This window comes from Pituophis catenifer, unplaced genomic scaffold (genome assembly GCF_029215685.1).
Source record: "Pituophis catenifer annectens isolate HBS135680 unplaced genomic scaffold, rPitCat1.0.hap2 SCAF_9, whole genome shotgun sequence".
In the NCBI taxonomy this organism is placed as follows: domain Eukaryota; kingdom Metazoa; phylum Chordata; class Lepidosauria; order Squamata; family Colubridae; genus Pituophis; species Pituophis catenifer.
The window spans coordinates 8,560,870-8,568,084 of NW_027256889.1; positions in this window are offsets into that span (position 1 = coordinate 8,560,870).

Genomic DNA, 7,215 nt, shown 5'->3' on the forward strand with positions numbered 1-7,215 from the left:
GATTTAGCAAATAGGACAGAAAAGCAGAGGGAAGTTCTGCCATGTGTTTACATCTGCATGTTTTTACCCAAATCAAATGTTTGTATATCTGGGGAACATTTAAGTGCGATAATGGAATAAGTCAAGGACGGTTATTGGCAACTAAATAGCTGACATTATTATCTGACCATTATATTTTCAACGGGTGGAAAAAGTTAGAAGCTTGATTTATATGGTGTTGCACACATAATACTGGATTCTGCTTCTAAAATATGTGCAATAAAAAATCATCAAGATCTTTCAGTTCTCACTGTAGCTTGGCATTTCTCCCAGGGAAAGCAGTGTTCTTGGACCCTGAACCATTCTTGCCTTTTCTGATTGGCTAGTCTCTAGATAGGAAAGGCTATGATTCCTTCTTTCAAGGTAGAGTTCTATGGACGTTTGAGACTCTGTATCACAACTGCCCAGATCAGCACGAACATAATTGGGATCCTAAAATTTCTAAAAGAACAAAGTAACCTAGTATTAGAATATTGTACCTGGAATGTCCATGTAGTTACCAGGAGTCCAGCTCAGCTCTACTGATATCATCATCATCATCATCTTTTAATGACCCCATAATCCCTTGCGGGATGGAGTCTGGGCAACTGAACGGAGCTAGCAGAGTATTTTAATGGCCGGATGCCCTTCTTGTCACCAATGCAGAGTTTTGTTCAGCAGATATATTCTCATTATGTCCAGAGAGAGAAATATTGATCCTCTACCTAGGATCGAACTCACAGCCTCCTGATTGTGAGGCGAGAGCTCCACCTCTAGACCACTGCACCACTCCTCTGCTCTACTAATATGAGTACAGGATATTTGAGGAAATGTCTTACCCCAATGGAATTGGCCAGCCCCACTTGTTCTTGTGGACCACATCAGCCAAGGATTTTGGCTGGTGGGATATAAAAGGGCCTTTTCTGCCATGGTCCCTGCCCTTTGGAACATCTTGTTTCTGGAGATGAGATCTTTTCTCACATTTCAGGCCTTCAAGAAGAGCCTTAAAACTGCCTCTGCCAGTTGGTTTGGGCCCTTGATGGAGAACCCTGATGTCAGGGTTCCAAGTAACACTGTTGTGGCTCGCTGGCGGCCAGCAGAGCTGGCAGCAGAGTCAAACACTGAGGAGGTTGGGGAGGAACCTGGGCCAGTCCTGGGGGCTGGGGAAAGCTCAGACAAGGGCTCTGCATCAGAGGCAGAGAGGGGGCCAAGGCCATTTTTTTTTTAATTTGATTTATATGCCGCCCTTCTCCGGAGACTCAGGACATATGATAGTTATGTGCAGCCTCTGGAGTCTGACAGCAGCAAGGCAGAAGGACAGCAGGAGCCTGTTCTCTGGAAGGGACCAGAGATTCTGGATTTCAGATTGCACTTGGCAAACTTATGCTGCTTGCATAAATTCTTTACCTTTATGAGCAAATCTGGTCAATCCCTCTTCCACCCTAGAACATCCTTCCTCTTCTCCATGGAACAGCTCTTGCAGCCTTCATTACCTTAACCCAAACTTTTTTTTTATTTAGTTTGTCAAACATGTACAAGATAACTGGTATAAGTATAAACATGGACATGAACACAGGAAATGAGTACAAATAAATGGGGACAGTAGGGCAGGGATGGTAGGCACGCTGGCGCACTTATGCATGCCCCCTTTACGGATCTCTTAGGGATGGGGTAGACAGTTTAAGGTTGAAACTGTGGGGATTGAGGAAGTAGCAGGTAGAACATTCCAGGTGTTGACCACTCTGTTGCTGAAGTGTTACTGATTTTCTGCAATCGAGTTTGAAGCGGTTTACCTTGAGTTTGTAGCTATTGTTTCCCATGTATTATTGAGGTTGAAGCTGAAGTAGATGTTGACAGGTAGGACACTGTAGCAGGCAATTTTGTGTACTATGTTTAGGTCAGACCATAGGCAGCGTAGTTCCAGGTTGTCCAAGCCCAAAATTTCCAGCCTGGTGGCATAAGGGATTCTGTTGTGAGCAGAGGAGTGGAGTACTCTTCTCGTGAAATACAGTACCTCTGGACCTGCTCAATTGTCTGATATACAGTGTGGATTCCAGGCAGATGAGCTGTATTCGAGAACTGGTCTGGCAAAGGTTTTGTATGCCCTACTTTGCAGTACAATGTTACCGGAGAAGAAGCTTTGCAAAATTAGGTTAACAACTCTTAATGCCTTTTTGGCAATGCTGTTACAGTGAGTTCTGGGGCTTAGATCGTTTGAGATGAATACTCCTAAATCCTTGACAGAGTGAGGGTCATCTACGAGGTCATATCCACCCAGCTTGTATTTTTGTTGCCAATGTGTAAGACAGAACATTTGTTAGTTGAGATTTGGAGTTGCCAATTGCATGACCATTCTGACACATAGTCAAGGTCACTTTGTAGGGCAGCAGCATTGTTGGTGGTATTAAATAGTTTTACGTCATCAGCGAAGAGGACGCAGCTGCTTATAATATGATTGCAAAGGTCATTTATGAAAAGCAGAAAGAGTGATGGTCCTAAAACGTTGCCTTGGGGGACACCACTGTTAACTGGTGCTGGGTTTGATAGGACACTTGTTTTGGAACTTCTTTGGAATCCTGACAAAACAAACAGTAGAGTTATCATTAACCCAAAAAAAAAAAACCCTATCAGACTCAAAAGGACACAGTTGACCTGAAATAGCCAGAGGCCCTCTTGAAAGTATGTACTGCTTCTGCTGCCAGGATGTACTATACATGTATACATGTTACACCAAAGATAACCAAGGGGCAACCCCACAGTTGGAGAGTGAGAGAGATCAAAGGCTAGAGAAGATGACGCAGAAGTGAGAATTGGATAGGGCAGTTATATTTGAAAAGCACTTCACTAGCTGTCTTCTCCGAAAATGGGCTTTGCAAATCTGGAGCATGAGTTGATTCTTTCCTGATTTGTACGATAAATAGGCTGGCATTCCTACACACATACTTTCTAATTTCCAAGGAGTTTATAAATTCCATTGTCATAATTACCAAAATGCTTCCAATGCCCAGGATTATTCCCCCCCCACATGTTTTGACATGACTTAAATCGAACCTGGTCATCTCCTTCCCATGAAAACCATTGAATGTTAGTGGCCACTTTTTAAAAAATAATAATAATTAGGAATATCACCATGAAGTCCCTCCCCTCTTTTTTCTTCCCCTTGATTTGCATGTTTCATGATGTACTGTATTTTTCAGAGTATAAGATGCACCTTTCTTCCCCACCCAAAAGAGGCTGAAAATTTGGGTGTGTCGTATACTCCGATATGTAGCTCTTTCGAAGCTTTTTTTCAGCCGTAACGAGGTGCTAACAAGGCACTAGCGAGTGAAGGATCTTTCCAGCTTTGCCTGCTCCCTCGAATCTCTGCTGTGCTTTAACGAGGCACTAGCAAGTGAAGCAGTCTCCTTGCTTTGCTCTGACTCTCAGCTGTTCTTTAGAAGGTTTCTTTCAGCCCTAACTAGGCGCTAGCTGAGTGAAGCGATCTCTCCCCCGCCCCATGCTTTGCCTGCTTTTCACATTGCTGCTTCCTCTCAGCTGCGCCTTAAGATAATTTTTTTATTTTTATTTATTTTTATATGCCGCCCTTCTCCGGAGACTCAGGGCGGCTTACAATGCATTAAGCAATAGCCTTCATACTTTTGTATATTTCATACAAAGTCAGCTTATTGCCCCCACAAACTGGGTCCTCAATTTACCCACCTTAGAAAGGATGGAAGGCTGAGTCAACCTTGAGCCTGGGGAGAATTGAACTCGCAGTAATTGCAGGCAGCTGGATGTTAAATGCTGCCTTAGTAGGAGGCATTAGCCTCCTACGCCACTCAGGCTCATTATTAAGATAATATTCTTATGTTGCTGTTTAAAAACATAAAAGGAAAGGAGGGGTTTTCTGAGACAGGAGGTGAGAAAGCAAAGGGAGCAGCCTAGGCAGAAGGAGAAAGGGCCTCCCCTGGGAGACTTAAAGAGAGGATGGGAAAAACACAGGGTGGGGATGAAAGGGCCGTCCAATGCAATGACCAGCTGCTGGAGGAGAGGCAGGGAGCTGTGTCAGGCACTGCAGCTAATCAGAATTGGAGCTTCTACTAGAATGAATAGAATTGGAGGCAAGTTGTTCCACTGATTAATTGTTCTAACTGTCAGGAAATTTCTCCTTAGTTCTAAGTTGCTTCTCTCCTTGATTAGTTTCCACCCATTGCTTCTTGTCCAGCCTTCAGGTGCTTTGGAGAATAGCTTGACTCCCTCTTCTTTGTGGCAGCCCCTGAGATATTGGAAGACTGCTATCATGTCTCCCCTAGTCCTTCTTTTCATTAAACTAGACACACCCAGTTCCTGCAGCCATTCTTCCTATGTTTCATATGACCAAGTGCTAGACACCATCCATTCTGAAGGATTGAAGATGAGTTGCGTTGGAAAACAGCAGCTTCAAATCAAAGTTGCGGGGGGAAATGCCACAAGGTGCATTTGCAATGGATAAGTAGTGGGAGGAAGATATCATGATCTATTTCTGCACTCAGGAAGTACGTGGCTGTGTGCTGGCCATGGTCCAAGCATAAAAGCGAGCCTGTTAAAGCCCAGCAGAGACATCAAGACTTCCGGATGCTGTTCTCAATGTTCTCAGTAGATGGTGCCATCTGAATGCGAGTAGCAACCAAAGGAGAACATAAAAAACTGAGTGATTCATAGACTGTCCTATCATGATTTATTTATCCAGGGCCACAGTATTAGCGATGTTGTTCTTTTCATTAAATAAAATTGGAAATTAAATCCTTACCCAACTGTTCCCTGGAATTTATGCTTCCTTGAAAGGAAGAATCTCAGGGAGGATAGAATAGAATAGAATAGAATAGAATAGAATAGAATAGAATAGAATAGAATAGAATAGAATAGAATAGAATAGAATAGAATATTGCTGAGCACATTGTAAGCCGCCCTGAGTCTTCGGAGAAGGGCGGCATATAAATCAAATTAAAAAAAAAAAATAGAATAGATTAGATTAGAATAGAATAGAATAGAATAGAATAGAATAGAATAGAATAGAATAGAATAGAATAGAATAGAATAGAATCAGTGGTGGATTCAGCCGGTTCGCACCACTTCAACAATTTTTTCAGCCCATGTACCACAACTGGAAACTTACAGAGTTCAAAACAAATGACTAGAATGGTCTTGAAATTTTGCAAATTCATCAACATATTGCAATGCATTTTGGGGAGGAAGCCCCTGAGATTGATGTGGCAAGAGTTGGTACATTCTAGCAACTCTCTGCCTCACTGACCAGTTCTGACTGATGAAGCTGCTTCGATGAGCAGCAACATGTCTTAAGTTACTGTATTTTTCAGAGTATAAAATGCACTTTCTCCCCCCCCCCAAAAGAGGGTGGAAATGTTGGTGCATCATATATATACGAATACAGCCATTTTTAGCCTCCAGAAGCCCCGCCCTGCTCATCCCATTTTTGCAAAAAAAAATGGGCCCATTTTTCGCAAAAACAGGACGTGCAGAGCAGTGGTGAAATGTAAAATTTGGTACTACCAGTTCTGTGGGCGTGGCTTGGTGGGGGGAGTAAAGCCGAAGAGGTTGCAGAAAAAAATGCTTTTAAAAGCCTCTAACGATCCCAGCTGAGCCGCATGATCATCAGAGCCTTTTTTTTTTTTTTACTTTTAAAAGCATTTTTTCGGCCAAAGTGGTTGTAGAAAAAATGCTTTTAAAAGTAAAAAAAAAACCAGCCTCTGATGATCGTGTGGCTCAGCTGGGCATGGCGGGGGGCGCAGGGATTTTTGCTACCGGTTCTCCGAACCACCCGCCGCCATCACTACCGGATCAGGCGATCCGGTCCGAACCGGGAGCATTTCACCTCTGGCGCAGAGGGTTTGGGAGGCCTGCAGAGTGCTCCTGGGGACTGGGGGAGGGCAAAAAAAATTTTTTTTCTTATTTACCTCTTCGAAATCTTGGTGCGTCTTATACACCGGTGTGTCTTATAGTCCGAAAAATAGGGTATCAAAGAAAAAAAACCCAGTCCCATTTCCAAGATGCAACCTTCAGACACCTTTTTCCTGGAAGACTCAGAATTTTCATTGACCTATTTCTCATTATAGGTATCCTTGAACGCAGCCTCCATCACTGATTGACAGCTGTGTGGCAACCCCACTCCCACTTCTGCCTGGCTGGCCAATGAGGAAAGGGCAAGTGAAGTAACGATTCTTTATCAGGATTATCCTGATGCTTGGGTTTATGGAATATTCACTGCTTTCTAGGAAAAGTCGTCATTTTCAAAACAATGATTATTGATCCATGTAATCTGACTGTGGGGGTGCCAGAAAACACCTGAAAGGGAATTTGCCTGGATTTCATGACTGATCCGATTAAGAATTTGTCAGAAGGCAACCAATGAGTGAAGAGGTATATTAAGAACACTTATCCAAGGCACTCTAGAAACATAATGACACCATTGGCTAGTGCAAAATACAGCAATTTCTTTTAATTGATGCAGAGACAATAGTATCAATATAAGTACAGGAAATGTAATTGGGTCATTATGGGCCACACCCTAACATGAAGCAAAATGATAAACAGCACAGCACATTGTTCTCATTATGAAGGTCACAGGAGTAATGGAGGCTTATTATATTCCATGTAAAGAAGCATCTAATCAGTGGTGAAATCCAAATTCTTTTACTACTGGTTCTGTGGGCGAGGCTTGGTGGGCGTGGCGTGGTGTGGTGTGGCTTGGTGGGTGTGGCTTGGTGGGCGTGGCAGGGGAAGGATACTGCAAAATCTCCTTTCCCTCCCCACTCCTGGGGGAAGGATATTGCAAAATCTCCATTCCCACCCCACTCTGGAGCCAACCAGAGGTGGTATTTGCCAGTTCTCTGAACTACTCAAAATTTCCGCTACCAGTTCTCCGAATTGCTCAAAATTTCTGCTACCGGTTCTCTACAACCTGTCAGAACCTGTTGGATTTCACCCCTGCATCTCATATTACTTAACATTCTTTCTCACACAGAAGTCAGCATACAAAGAATCATCACCCAGAAACCTTGTGTGTCCCGTGCAACCTGGAGCCATTTTCCCCTGGCACCTTCAGGGCTGCCACAGTAGAGATGAGTTGGAGATGAGTTGGAAGGGGAGGGGGGAGGTAGAGATAGCTGGGGGATTGTAGCCAAACTAAAATTACTTCCTCTGAGAACCAAGGACTTTCCC